Below are 13,245 nucleotides of genomic sequence, written 5' to 3' on the forward strand. Positions count from 1 at the left end.
CTGAGGGGCCAACTCCCCCTCCTAATACTTCCAGTAAGTCCCACACAATAAGGTTGCCTGGACTTGATAGGAGACCAAAGCCCCTTTCTCCACCACTCTGCAAATGCGCCCCCTGGCGCACTGCTGGTTGGGGAAGAATATCCACTTTAGCGCTGAGGCCCTCAGGAGGCAAGGGGACCTCATCCCCGCACCAGCAGTGTGCTGAGAGGTGCGTTTGCAGAGTGCTGGAGCAAGGGGGCGTGGCCTCCGATCACCTCTCAGCAATCCCACTGGTGAGGCCACCAGCGATTTGCCAGCTTTTTTTATTTTTTAGGAAAAGGGGCTGCGTGGCCTCCCTTCCGTAGACCAATTTAGGCCATGGGGACCCCATCCTCTGGGATCAGACCCTTTACTTATTTATTTCAGAAACGTTATAAGGCATGGGCAAAGTGGCCTCTGGCCCAGGAGCCCAGCCTTTTAGGGGCCCCCTGATAGAGCCAGCTCTCTTCTGCAGAGAGTCTTGCCCTAATGACCTTGAGTAATTCCTAAATAGATTGTGTTAAATACCGTTTATCCGTGTTTTGTTTTTTATATGGCTGATGAGTGAGTGTCTGTTGCAGACATTTTTAAACAGAGAAATGTTACACACAACATCTATAAAAAAAAGTCTTTTGGATGAAATTAGGACCACACATATGAGAAATGGGAGGGTGTCATAGAGATTATTTGCAAACATATTAATGAGCTGCTGCTGTGTTACAATAGTAAAAATACACATCGCTATCCCTAAATATTAGATGTGAACACATTTAGAATTTGGATGAGTGGGCCTGTGCGCTGCCAGTGGTTCGGGTGAAGAGGGCATGAAAGAGCTGAAATTGAATCATAACTTGAAAACTGTTCCAAACTGGGGCTTTAAAATATGATTGGGCCCGGGTCCCTCAAATACCTAAGATGTCCATGATTTATTTAATTTAAAAAACGCCTCCGCCCCAGCGATTTCAGCACCGGGGAACCCATCCCCCAGGGCCTGGGCTTTATTTTTTTATTTTCTAATGGAAAGGGAGGGGGGCGAGCGTCACCCCTCTCGGGCCATTTGCGGCCCCAGGGACCCCAGCACCTGAAGCTTGTCCCCTTGTTTTGAAAAAAAGGACGGGGCCATGCGGCTCCCATCCAGAGGTCGATTTCGGTCCTGGGGACCGCATCCCGCGAGGACAGGCCTTCCTATTTTAGCTGTTTTAAAAGGGGGGGAGCGTGTGGCCCCCCTTCCGGGCCATTTTTGGCCCCAGGGACCCCATCCCCCGGGGCCTGGCATCTTCGCTGGGGACAGCGGCAGGAGCCTGAAGCCCCCTTGGTCCCTGCCATCACCTGCCTCCTACGGGAGCAGTCATTGTTTTGAAGCCCAGGGAGCTGCTAACATGCAGCTCTCTGGATCCCAAAGCAATGTTTGTTTCCCTGCTCGCTTCACAGTGGACAAGGAAACAGACCAGTTCTGCTTTCAACAAGCAAGCGCATTTTTGCTCTTTTTTTTTTAAAGCAGAGCTGAGATTACTATGGCTTGGCGGGAGCACCATAGCAAACTGAATGTCCCAGGGGTGTAGTTACAAAGCTACAAGTGGTTCCGTTGGTTAAGTACCACAAGGTGCTAGTTTAGAACCAAAACATTTCTTCAGAATCCCTTTTGGATTATGCTAACCAAATATGAATGTACCACACCTACAACAATATAGCAAACATATATAAATGTATTACTTATTTTGTTTTGATTTTTCAGTTTTTCAAGCAAACTTTATAAACACTTTGCACTGAAAATAAATACGGGCTGCCTAACAAAAACACAATGACTAATATGCAGAAAATTCACGTGAAACTATCTCATTTCCAGGCTCACTATAGCTAGTAATTTAGGAAATAGTGCAAGCTAGAGTGAAAGACTGGAGAAGAACAGAGAATTTAAATTATTGTTTTGTTTGTTTTTGAATTCGAAAGGTCAGTCGCTTCACTTTTTTTGTCACCACAGTCACCCATTGAATTGTCTGAATATTTGTCATTGTGTTTTTGTTAGAGAGCCCGTATTTATTTTCTGTGCAAAGTGTTTATAAAGTTTGCCAGAAAAACTGAAAAATCAAAACAAAATAAGTAATAGATGTATATATTTTTGCTAGATTGTTGTAGGTGTGGTATATTCATGATTGGTTAGCATAATCCAATAGAATTCTGAAGAAATATTTTGGTTCTAAACTAGCACCTCATGGTGCTCACCCAACGGAACCACTTGTAGCTTTGTACTATACACCCAGGTCCCGAGGGAGACAGGGTGACCCCATTGATCTTAATGATGTCGGGAGGCACCCGGGACATTGCTGGAGCTGACCCTGGGGGTTGCAAATCCCCAGAGCCATGGAGTGCTCAAAGAGGGGGGCCGCATGGCCACCTCCAATGTTAACTAAGCCCATGGGAGGTGGTGGTCCCCAGGACCGGGGTTCTGTAACGGTCCCCTTTCATGATTGTATTTGTGCCCCGGGGATTGTTTTTTAAAATTATTTAATGTTTGTGCCCCGGGGAGATGGTGGTCCGAGCAGACTCCCCCACATTTATATGATACAGAGCCCCGGGGAGGTGGTGTTCCATGGGGCTGCAGAGGAGGCTAACGCCCCCGCATTTATAGAATTCAATACCCCGGAGAGGTGGCAGTCCCAGAGGCTGCAGGGGAGGCCTAAGGCTTTCCCCGCATTGTTTTTTCAATCAATTAATGAATGATTCCCAGGGAGGTGCTGGTCCCTGGGGCTGAAGGGGAGGCCCTGCATTGTTTTTTGAATCAATGAATGTATTAGCCATAGGAAGGTGGTGATCCCAGGGTCAGTGTGGGGGGGGGCATGTGGCCCCCCACATTTATAGTATTCAATGCCCCTGCCCCAGGGAGGTGGCAGTCCCCAGGGCTTAACAAAAGCCTAGGAGGAAGACCCCATGAGCCACCCTCCTTCATTAACGTCATACCCCTGGGACCTGGGGCACCTGGGGGTATTTTAAAGCAAGCACAGGAACCTGCGCTTTCCTTTTTCCACCTGCGAGCCCCCGTAAAAAAATAAAAAGCCTTTTTCTCCCCGATGTGGTCGTTGAGGGACCCCCCACCATATCTGAGGGGTCAGGACATTCCTACCCTGCCCCCTTTTCTGTAATTTTTACTTTTTTCTGGGACTCGGCTTCAAGCCTAGTCCCAAGAAGGGCTTTTTCTCCCGACGTGGTCATTGAGGGACCCCCCACCATATCTGAGGGGTCAGGACATTCCTACCCTGCCCCCTTTTCTTTATTTTTTACTTTTTTCTGGGACTCAGCTTCAAGCCTAGTCCCAAGAAGGCTGATAACACTTCCTGGTTGAAGTATTGGCAGCCAAACAAATTTTGGTAGGATCCGAGAGTCCACTACAAGGACTTGTGTTCCTGGATAGCTATATTATTTTAAGTTCGTTATCTCAAAAACTACTGAGCAGATTTACACCAAATCACAAAAAGTACACTTTCCGGACCAACATCTAGCTTTCTGCTAAATTTGGTGTAATTCCGTTCAGCAGTTTGGGCTGTAGTCGTGTTTAAAAAATGAAAAATCCCCATGGACTTCACAAGGGGAAAATTTGTTTTTAGAGCCCCTTTTTTCTCAGCCCCTACTTGACAAATCACCCCGAAACTTTCAACACAGCAGCTAAGCCAAAAAGGGGATGTTTTGTGAAAAGTTCATGGAGATTCGTCAAATGCTGCCAAAGTTATTGGCAAAACAAAAAATAAAATTTCCTATGGAAACTTTGTCCTAACTATAACTGACTACTGCCGACCACCAATAGGTAAAATATATATAAAAAATACACCTCCCTTCCCCCTTACTCAGTGTGATGTTCCTCATTACTACCACCTTGTCCAAAATCCAGGGTCACATGATCATATAGTGTAATCTCTCCATACCCTTTTCCACAAATCCTCTGCCTCCCTCCCAGGGGGAGTGTCTCCAATGAGTGTAACTATGTGTCTTCAATATCATGTGAGTCAGTATCGGATGTACTTCTAAATCTAGAGGAGGCAGCAGGAGCATCAGCAGTCATGTCCCTAATCATGGCTCCCCAGGTGAGTAAGTCGGTCGTCAAGGAAGACCCTTTTCATATGGGCTTCATCTTCCCCGGCCCATTCAGTTATATCCCTTAGTCACCCAGTCATTTGGGGGGGGGGGGGTGGAGAGGTTGGGGCTCAGCCATCAGATGGCAAAGCGTCATTTAGTGCAATATCCATGGCACTTAGAGTAAGTGTCAACTCTCTGAGCACAACCTTAAGAAAACGATTCACGTTATTATCCAATTTTAATTCCAATGAGGTTTAAACCAAAACTGTATTGAATTCTCTCATTGTTTATTTCATGTTGTTTTCACACGAACATTTCTTGTTCAAGAAGTTAAAGTCTGTAAATTCCAACTTTCATTGCTGGTACAACAGATGAAGGTACATCATCACATCATCACCCTATGCATTTCGGACAGTCAGTCCTTCATCAGGGGTGTTCTGTAAACAATATAGAAACAATGTCTGTATGATCCACCAAAAAATGTCTGTTCATTAGCATGCATGCTACGCGTGAATTGAGTAAATAGTGTGCTCATTAAGGTTAGAATCACGAAAAGGATAGTACCCCGTGCTCTTGAAAAAAACATGTGTGACAGTTGAAAGTGCCTTGTCTAAAAATACACCGCTTTCATAAAGTGTTCATCCAAAGTATAAAAAGAAGGGAAAAAGATGCTCGAACGGTGAAGTGAAAAAACCCCCGTGAAAACACCATTGTATAAAGTAGACTCACGAGTGCAGTTTGACTCCTGAGAAAATAAAATAAAACACCAGTGTGCAAACTTACTCGTGCAGAGATGTGGACCCGCGCGTCTCAATCGTACGCCCTTCGCTGGCTGAAAGTGATCAAACGTGCCGTATATACGGAAGTTAAAGAATTTATACCGGAAACATAGAAAGAGGACTACATTGTTAGTAGCCATGTTGTAGAGGTGTAAAAGTGCCGAGGATTTAGGAAGGTGAACATGAAAAAGAGAAAAGAACACGTACAGGAACAAGTTAATCCAAATGTTATGATATGAAGAAAAACGTAGCATTGGTGTAAAAAACATTACATTGATAAAGAAAAAATAATCCATGGATGAAAAAACTTTACATTAATAAAAGGAACAGGTCGTCATAGATAACATGTAAATTCCATCCGGTCATTTAGACCAGAAGGTTTCGAAGATTGCAAAAACTTTATCCAGTGGTTTTCCCGTTGCAAAAGGAAATTGCTGTTGTCTCTGCCGTCACACTTAGCCACGACCTCTACAGCTGCGAATCTCAGTTGACTGACATTGTGTCTATTGTCTTTGAAATGTATGGCTAAATTGGATTTTACGTTTTCAGTCCTTATATTACTTTTGTGCTCGTTTATTTGCGTTTTCAATTTCCGAGAAGTCTTTCCAGTAAACACCAATCCACAAGGGCATTTGATAATGTAGATCACGTTCTCAGTGTCACATGTTGCGTTGAATCTCAAGTTAATGTTCGTGGCCTTCATTGGATGTTTTATGATCGGTCCTTTGATGAGGTTATTACAGTTTTTGCAGTTAAGGCATGGCTGATTACCTTTGAATACGATAGAGGAAACTTGTTTTGGATTTTTGATGATTTCTTTCAAATTATTGCCCCTCTTATATGCAAACAAGGGTTGATCACGAAAGATGTCTTTGAAGTCCTGTTCAGTGCTGATGATAGACCAATGTCTTAGTATGGAGGCTTTGTATGATTTTGAAACCACTGAATATTTGGAAACGACCACAGGTCTACTGACAATGTCTTTCTTCTTCATTGTCAAAGCATCTTGACGATTGAGTTTGTCACAACGCTCCTTTGCATTTCTCAGAATGTTTTGTGGGTAACCTCTTTGTTCAAAACGTTTTATCATATTGATGGCTTGTCCCTCATATTTGGCTGTGTCTGATACGATCCGTTTAACTCGAAGGAGTTGAGAATACGGAAGATGATTCTTCAATGACCTTTGGTGGAATGATTTGTAATGAAGAGTGTTTTTTTTTGTCTGTTCCTTTCCTGTATAGATTGGTTTCTAGATGATTACTGGCTCTTGTTACAATAACATCCAAGAAAGTGATAGTTTGTTGGCTCATTTCAAAGGTAAATTGAATACGGTCATTAATGCTGTTGAGTTGTATGAGCGCTGTCTCTAGAGATTTTTGATCTCCTTGCCATAAAACGAAGATGTCATCGATGTATCTCAAAAAGACTTTAGCTTGTGCATTCCAAGGGGCGTGGTTCAAGATATTGTTCTCCTCAAAGTACTTCATAAACGCGTTTGCGTAGACCGGTGCCGCACAGTTGCCCATAGACGTACCGGACAACTGTACATAACACTGATCCTCCTCCCATGAAAAATAGCTTTGGTATAGTGTGAAGTGCATGAGTTGCATGATGAAAATCTGAAAGTCATTGTCTAAATCTGAATGCAGTAGAATGTTCTCAATAGCTTCCATGCCAAGGTCATGTGGTATGCTGGTGTAGAGCGATTTGACATCTATAGAGCATAACCAAATGGTTTCATTGTCTTCAAATGTGATCTCACGTATCTGATGTAAAAAATCTGTGGTATCTTTAACATAGGTGCGAGATCGTTGAATCAGAGGTTGCAAGTATCTGTCTATGAGCTTTCCAGTGCCTTCATGAATACTACCACGGGTAGAGACAATTGGTCTGAAAGGGGGCCGTGTCAAGTTCTTATGAATTTTGGGTAGCATATACATGCTGGGGGTTTTTGGATTGTTAGGAGTCAAGAATCGTTTGGTTTTTTGATTGATGATGCCATTGTCATGAGCTGTAGACAGTATGTTGAGTAATACTTCCGTATATTGCCGGGTGGGATTGAGCTGTATGGGACTGTAAGTGTTTGTATCAGAGAGATGTTCTTGAACTTGTTCTCGATAGAAAGCTGTATCCATGAGGACTAGGGCTCCTCCCTTATCTGCAGACTGGTACGTGATTTCCACTTTTTTGGCCAAGTTGTTGAGTATGGAATACTCCTTATTCGTCATATTAGTGTGCTTTTTCTTCCTTGTGTAGTTGAAGCCAGAGATGTCATTTTTAACCAGATTTTCAAAGATGTCAAAGGATTTGTGGCTGACAGGTGCCATAAATGTACTCCTTGCACGTAAACCTTTCAGCTGATCAACTTGATTGCTGTCTGATGCCGGTACAATGTTCTCAAAGAAATGTCTCAAACGCAGATTGCGCATAAACTTAAACAGGCTGATCTCCAGTTCTAATTCATTGGTATGGCTGGTGGGAATAAAAGAAGTACCCTTTTGTAATACTAATTGTTCTTGATCTGAAAGAGTGTATGACGAATTGTTAACCACTAAGTTGGCTTCTTCTTCGGTTTTTCCACCCTCTTGTTGAGTGTTGTGCTCCTGACATCCCTTTCCGTCTCTCTTTCCTTCTCTTGTTGTTTTGTTCTTGCTCCTCCTGGGTCGTCTCTTTCTCCTGGTCCTTCGCCACTTTCAACTGTCACACATGTTTTTTCCAAGAGCACGAAGTACTATCCTTTTCGTGATTCTAACGTTAATGAGCACACTATTTACTCAATTCACGCGTAGCATGCATGCTAATGAACAGACATTTTTTGGTGGATCATACAGACATTGTTTCCATATTGTTTACAGAACACCCCTGATGAAGGACTGACTGTCCAAAATGCATAGGGTGATGATGTGATGATGTACCTTCATCTGTTGTACCAGCAATGAAAGTTGGAATTTACAGACTTTAACTTCTTGAAGAAGAAATGTTCGTGTGAAAACAACATGAAATAAACAATGAGAGAATTCAATACAGTTTTGGTTTAAACTTCATTGGAATTAAAATTGGATAATAACGTGAATCGTTTTCTTAAGGTTGTGCTCAGAGAGTTGACACTTACTCTAAGTGCCACGGACATTGCATTGATTGCCACACCTTATAGTCGGGGAGTGATATCTTTGATGCACGCCACAACTTCTCCACCTTAAAAGCAAACGAGGAGTGCGTAATCCGTATCTTTATTTTGAATCTACTGACCCTGACCTGGGCTGCTGCACCCTCCCCCCACATCAACAATGACTTATGACGACATAACAGCATTGACGGATTTAAAAGCTGATACTTTTGCTTTCAACGCTGATGATATAGATAAAATTTATGCTTTGATCCCCGAGGTGTCTACTCCACAGGCTTTCACTAGGAACAAGGAAAGTTGCTTAAAACAGTTGCTATATTTTACAAAAAAGGAAATTAGCCAAAGGCTCCATGCCAGCACATTAATCCGTTACCACCGGGCTCAGCGTATTCCAAGGGGTCTCCGACGCTGATGATATAGATAAAATGTATGCTTTGATCCCCGAGGTGTCTACTCCACAGGCTTTCACTAGGAACAAGGAAAGTTGCTTAAAACAGTTGCTATATTTTACAAAAAAGGAAATTAGCCAAAGGCTCCATGCCAGCACATTAATCCGTTACCACCGGGCTCAGCGTATTCCAAGGGGTCTCCGAATCCCGCTAAAACCGCTACTCTGCAGGAACAGCTCAAAATTTGTGGACAGATGGTACGCCATCTTAAATAAATGCTCGTTGGACCTTATATTATTAATTGTGAACGAGCTATTGAGAGCTCTAGAGGAATTAAACAAAGACAGAGTGGTCCAAGATATTAGATGACATCACAATTAAACTTGATAAGTATACAAGAGAAATAAACGAACGCAAGATACGCAAGTATCGAAGAGATACCATTGATTACAAACTGGGGGAGGTGTACTCCTGGGCCGAAGTCTATGCCAGGAGACGCCAAAACAAGCCACCAAGAACTAATACAGAAACAGAGACCTCATCTTCTGAAGGAGAAACACACACGGATACCAGACATGCAAGTGTACAAAAACCTTCCACGAGTACTGAATCTTCCACTCTCACCACAGTTCCTTTTTTAGGCGAAGGACCAGGAGAAAGAGACGACCCAGGAGGAGCAAGAACAAAACAACAAGAGAAGGAAAGAGAGACGGAAAGGGATGTCAGGAGCACAACACTCAACAAGAGGGTGGAAAAACCGAAGAAGAAGCCAACTTAGTGGTTAACATTTCGTCATACACTCTTTCAGATCAAGAAAAATTAGTATTACAAAAGGGTACTTCTTTTATTCCCACCAGTCATACCAATGAATTAGAACTGGAGATCAGCCTGTTTAAGTTTATGCGCAATCTGCGTTTGAGACATTTCTTTGAGAACATTGTACCGGCATCAGACAGCAATCAAGTTGATCAGCTGAAAGGTTTACGTGCAAGGAGTACATTTATGGCACCTGTCAGCCACAAATCCTTTGACATCTTTGAAAATCTGGTTAAAAATGACATCTCTGGCTTCAACTACACAAGGAAGAAAAAGCACACTAATATGACGAATAAGGAGTATTCCATACTCAACAACTTGGCCAAAAAAGTGGAAATCACGTACCAGTCTGCAGATAAGGGAGGAGCCCTAGTCCTCATGGATACAGCTTTCTATCGAGAACAAGTTCAAGAACATCTCTCTGATACAAACACTTACAGTCCCATACAGCTCAATCCCACCCGGCAATATACGGAAGTATTACTCAACATACTGTCTACAGCTCATGACAATGGCATCATCAATCAAAAAACCAAACGATTCTTGACTCCTAACAATCAAAAAACCCCCAGCATGTATATGCTACCCAAAATTCATAAGAACTTGACACGGCCCCCTTTCAGACCAATTGTCTCTACCATTGGTAGTATTCATGAAGGCACTGGAAAGCTCATAGACAGATACTTGCAACCTCTGATTCAACGATCTCGCACCTATGTTAAAGATACCACAGATTTTTTACATCAGATACGTGAGATCACATTTGAAGACAATGAAACCATTTGGTTATGCTCTATAGACGTCAAATCGCTCTACACCAGCATACCACATGACCTTGCCATGGAAGCTATTGAGAACATTCTACTGCATTCAGATTGAGACAATGACTTTCAGATTTTCATCATGCAACTCATGCACTTCACACTATACCAAAGCTATTTTTCATGGGAGGATCAGTGTTATGTACAGTTGTCCGGTACGTCTATGGGCAACTGTGCGGCACCGGTCTACGCAAACGCGTTTATGAAGTACTTTGAGGAGAACAATATCTTGAACCACGCCCCTTGGAATGCACAAGCTAAAGTCTTTTTGAGATACATCGATGACATCTTCGTTTTATGGCAAGGAGATAAAAAATCTCTAGAGACAGCGCTCATACAACTCAACAGCATTAATGACCGTATTCAATTTACCTTTGAAATGAGCCAACAAACTATCACTTACTTGGATGTTAGTGTAACAAGAGCCAGTAATCATCTAGAAACCAATCTATACAGGAAAGGAATAGGCAAAAATAACACTCTTCATTACAAATCATTCCACCAAAGGTCATTGAAGAATCATCTTCCGTATTCTCAACTCCTTCGAGTTAAACGGATCGTATCAGACACAGCCAAATATGAGGGACAAGCCATCAATATGATAAAACGTTTTGAACAAAGAGGTTACCCACAAAACATTCTGAGAAATGCAAAGGAGCGTTGTGACAAACTCAATCGTCAAGATGCTTTGACAATGAAGAAGAAAGACAATGTCAGTAGACCTGTGGTCGTTTCCAAATATTCAGTGGTTTCAAAATCATACAAAGCCTCCATACTAAGACATTGGTCTATCATCAGCACTGAACAGGACTTCAAAGACATCTTTCGTGATCAACCCTGGTTTGCATATAAGAGGGGCAATAATTTGAAAGAAATCATCAAAAATCCAAAACAAGTTTCCTCTATCGTATTCAAAGGTAATCAGCAATGCCTTAACTGCAAAAACTGTAATAACCTCATCAAAGGACCGATCATAAAACATCCAATGAAGGGCACGAACATTAACTTGAGATTCAACGCAACATGTGACACTGAGAACGTGATCTACATTATCAAATGCCCTGGTGATTGGTGTATACTGGAAAGACTTCTCGGAAATTGAAAACGCGAATAAACGAGCACAAAAGTAATATAAGGACTGAAATCGTAAAATCCAATTTAGCCATACATTTCAAAGACAATAGACACAATGTCAGTCAACTGAGATTCGCAGCTGTAGAGGTCGTGGCTAAGCGTGACGGCAGAGACAACAGCAATTTCCTTTTGCAACGTGAAAACCACTGGATAAAGTTTTTGCAATCTTCGAAACCTTCTGGTCTAAATGACCGGATGGAATTTACATGTTATCTATGACGACCTGTTCCTTTCATTAATGTAAAGTTTTTTCATCCATGGATTATTTTTTCTTTATCAATGTAATGTTTTTTACACCAATGCTACGTTTTTCCTCATATCATAACATTTGGATTAACTTGTTCCTGTACGTGTTCTTTTCTCTTTTTCATGTTCACCTTCCTAAATCCTCTGCACTTTTACACCTCTACAACATGGCTACTAACAATGTAGTCCTCTTTCTATGTTTCCGGTATAAGTTCTTTCACTTCCGTATATACGGCACGTTTGATCACTTTCAGCCAGCGAAGGGCGTACGATTGAGACGCGCGGGTCCACATCTCTGCAAGAGTAAGTTTGCACACTGGTGTTTTATTTTATTTTCTCAGCAGTCAAACCGCACTCGTGAGTCTACTTCATACAATGGTGTTTTCACGGGCGTTCATTCACTTCACCGTTCCAGCATCTTTTTCCCTTCTTTTTATACTTTGGACGAACACTTTATGAAAGCGGTGTATTTTTAGACAAGGCACTTTCAACTGTCACAGATGTTTTTTTCAAGAGCACGGGGTACTATCCTTTTCGTGATTCTAACGTTAATGAGCACACTATTTACTCAATTCACGCGTAGCATGCATGCTAATGAACAGACATTTTTTGGTGGATCATACATACATTGCTTCTATATTGTTTACACAACACCCCTGATGAAGGACTGACTGTCCGAAATACATAGTGTGATGATGTGATGATGTACCTTCATCTGTTGTACCAGCAATGAAAGTTGGAATTTACAGACTTTAACTTCTTGAAGAAGAAATGTTCGTGTGAAAACAACATGAAATAAACAATGAGAGAATTCAATACAGTTTTGGTTTAAACTTCATTGGAATTAAAATTGGATAATAACGTGAATCGTTTTCTTAAGGTTGTGCTCAGAGAGTTGACACTTACTCTAAGTGCCACGGACATTGCATTGATTGCCACACCTTATAGTCGGGGAGTGATATCTTTGATGCACGCCACAACTTCTCCACCTTAAAAGCAAACGAGGAGTGCGTAATCTGTATCTTTATTTTAAAGCGTCTTTTAGCTCACGTAAGACCGAGTATGATGGACCGTCTACTCCGTTTTTTTCTGTTTGATGGAAACCAGGCCCAACACTTTCCTCGTTAATTTGTTGTCGAGCCAATCTCTACTGCAGTACTGTGTACCTCGAATTCCCCCTCTCTCAGTAGCTCACTTTGGAGGGGTAACATCTGTTTTTTCCGATATTCTGACAAGTTTTAGAAGGATATATATACATACTTCTCATTTTAATAAGGAAGAGGTTTTCATTAGCAAACCTGGGAAGATGTTTAAAGTTAGCTGTGCTCTTCTTTATGTTAAAATGAAACAAACACTCAAATCATTCATTTTTCTAATTCCAGAATTCTGTCATAAGTAATCTATGTTCTTTTACCAACTGCCATTGTCTGCCCTCAACCAGTAAGGCAGAATACAGTGGTTAATGTGACTGCCTTGTTTTCAAAAGCCACCAGATGCATGGTCATAACTTCTTCTTTGACCTCTGCTGGCATCAGGCAGCCAGGGCCAAATGGCGCACTCTGCATTTACAAACGTTCTGACACATTCTGGTTCTCGCTGGTAACATTGAGATACATCACATGCCTGTCTGATTCTCTTTGCTTTTTTCCGCTCAGCACTAGAATGCTCCTTTCGGAGTGATAATAGCGCTTTTCAAATATATAAATCAAATCAAATCAAAAGTGAGCATAAGCACTGCTCGGATATTCAGTATGTGTGCAATGAGGCCTTAACAGTACCCCCACAAGTGCTTCAGTAGATTCTGCTCCTTAGATTCTGACTCCTGCAGATGAGGGAATTAGATGGAG

The sequence above is a fragment of the Lissotriton helveticus genome, chromosome 1_1, assembly GCF_964261635.1.
Source record: "Lissotriton helveticus chromosome 1_1, aLisHel1.1, whole genome shotgun sequence".
NCBI classification, from domain to species: Eukaryota; Metazoa; Chordata; class Amphibia; order Caudata; family Salamandridae; genus Lissotriton; species Lissotriton helveticus.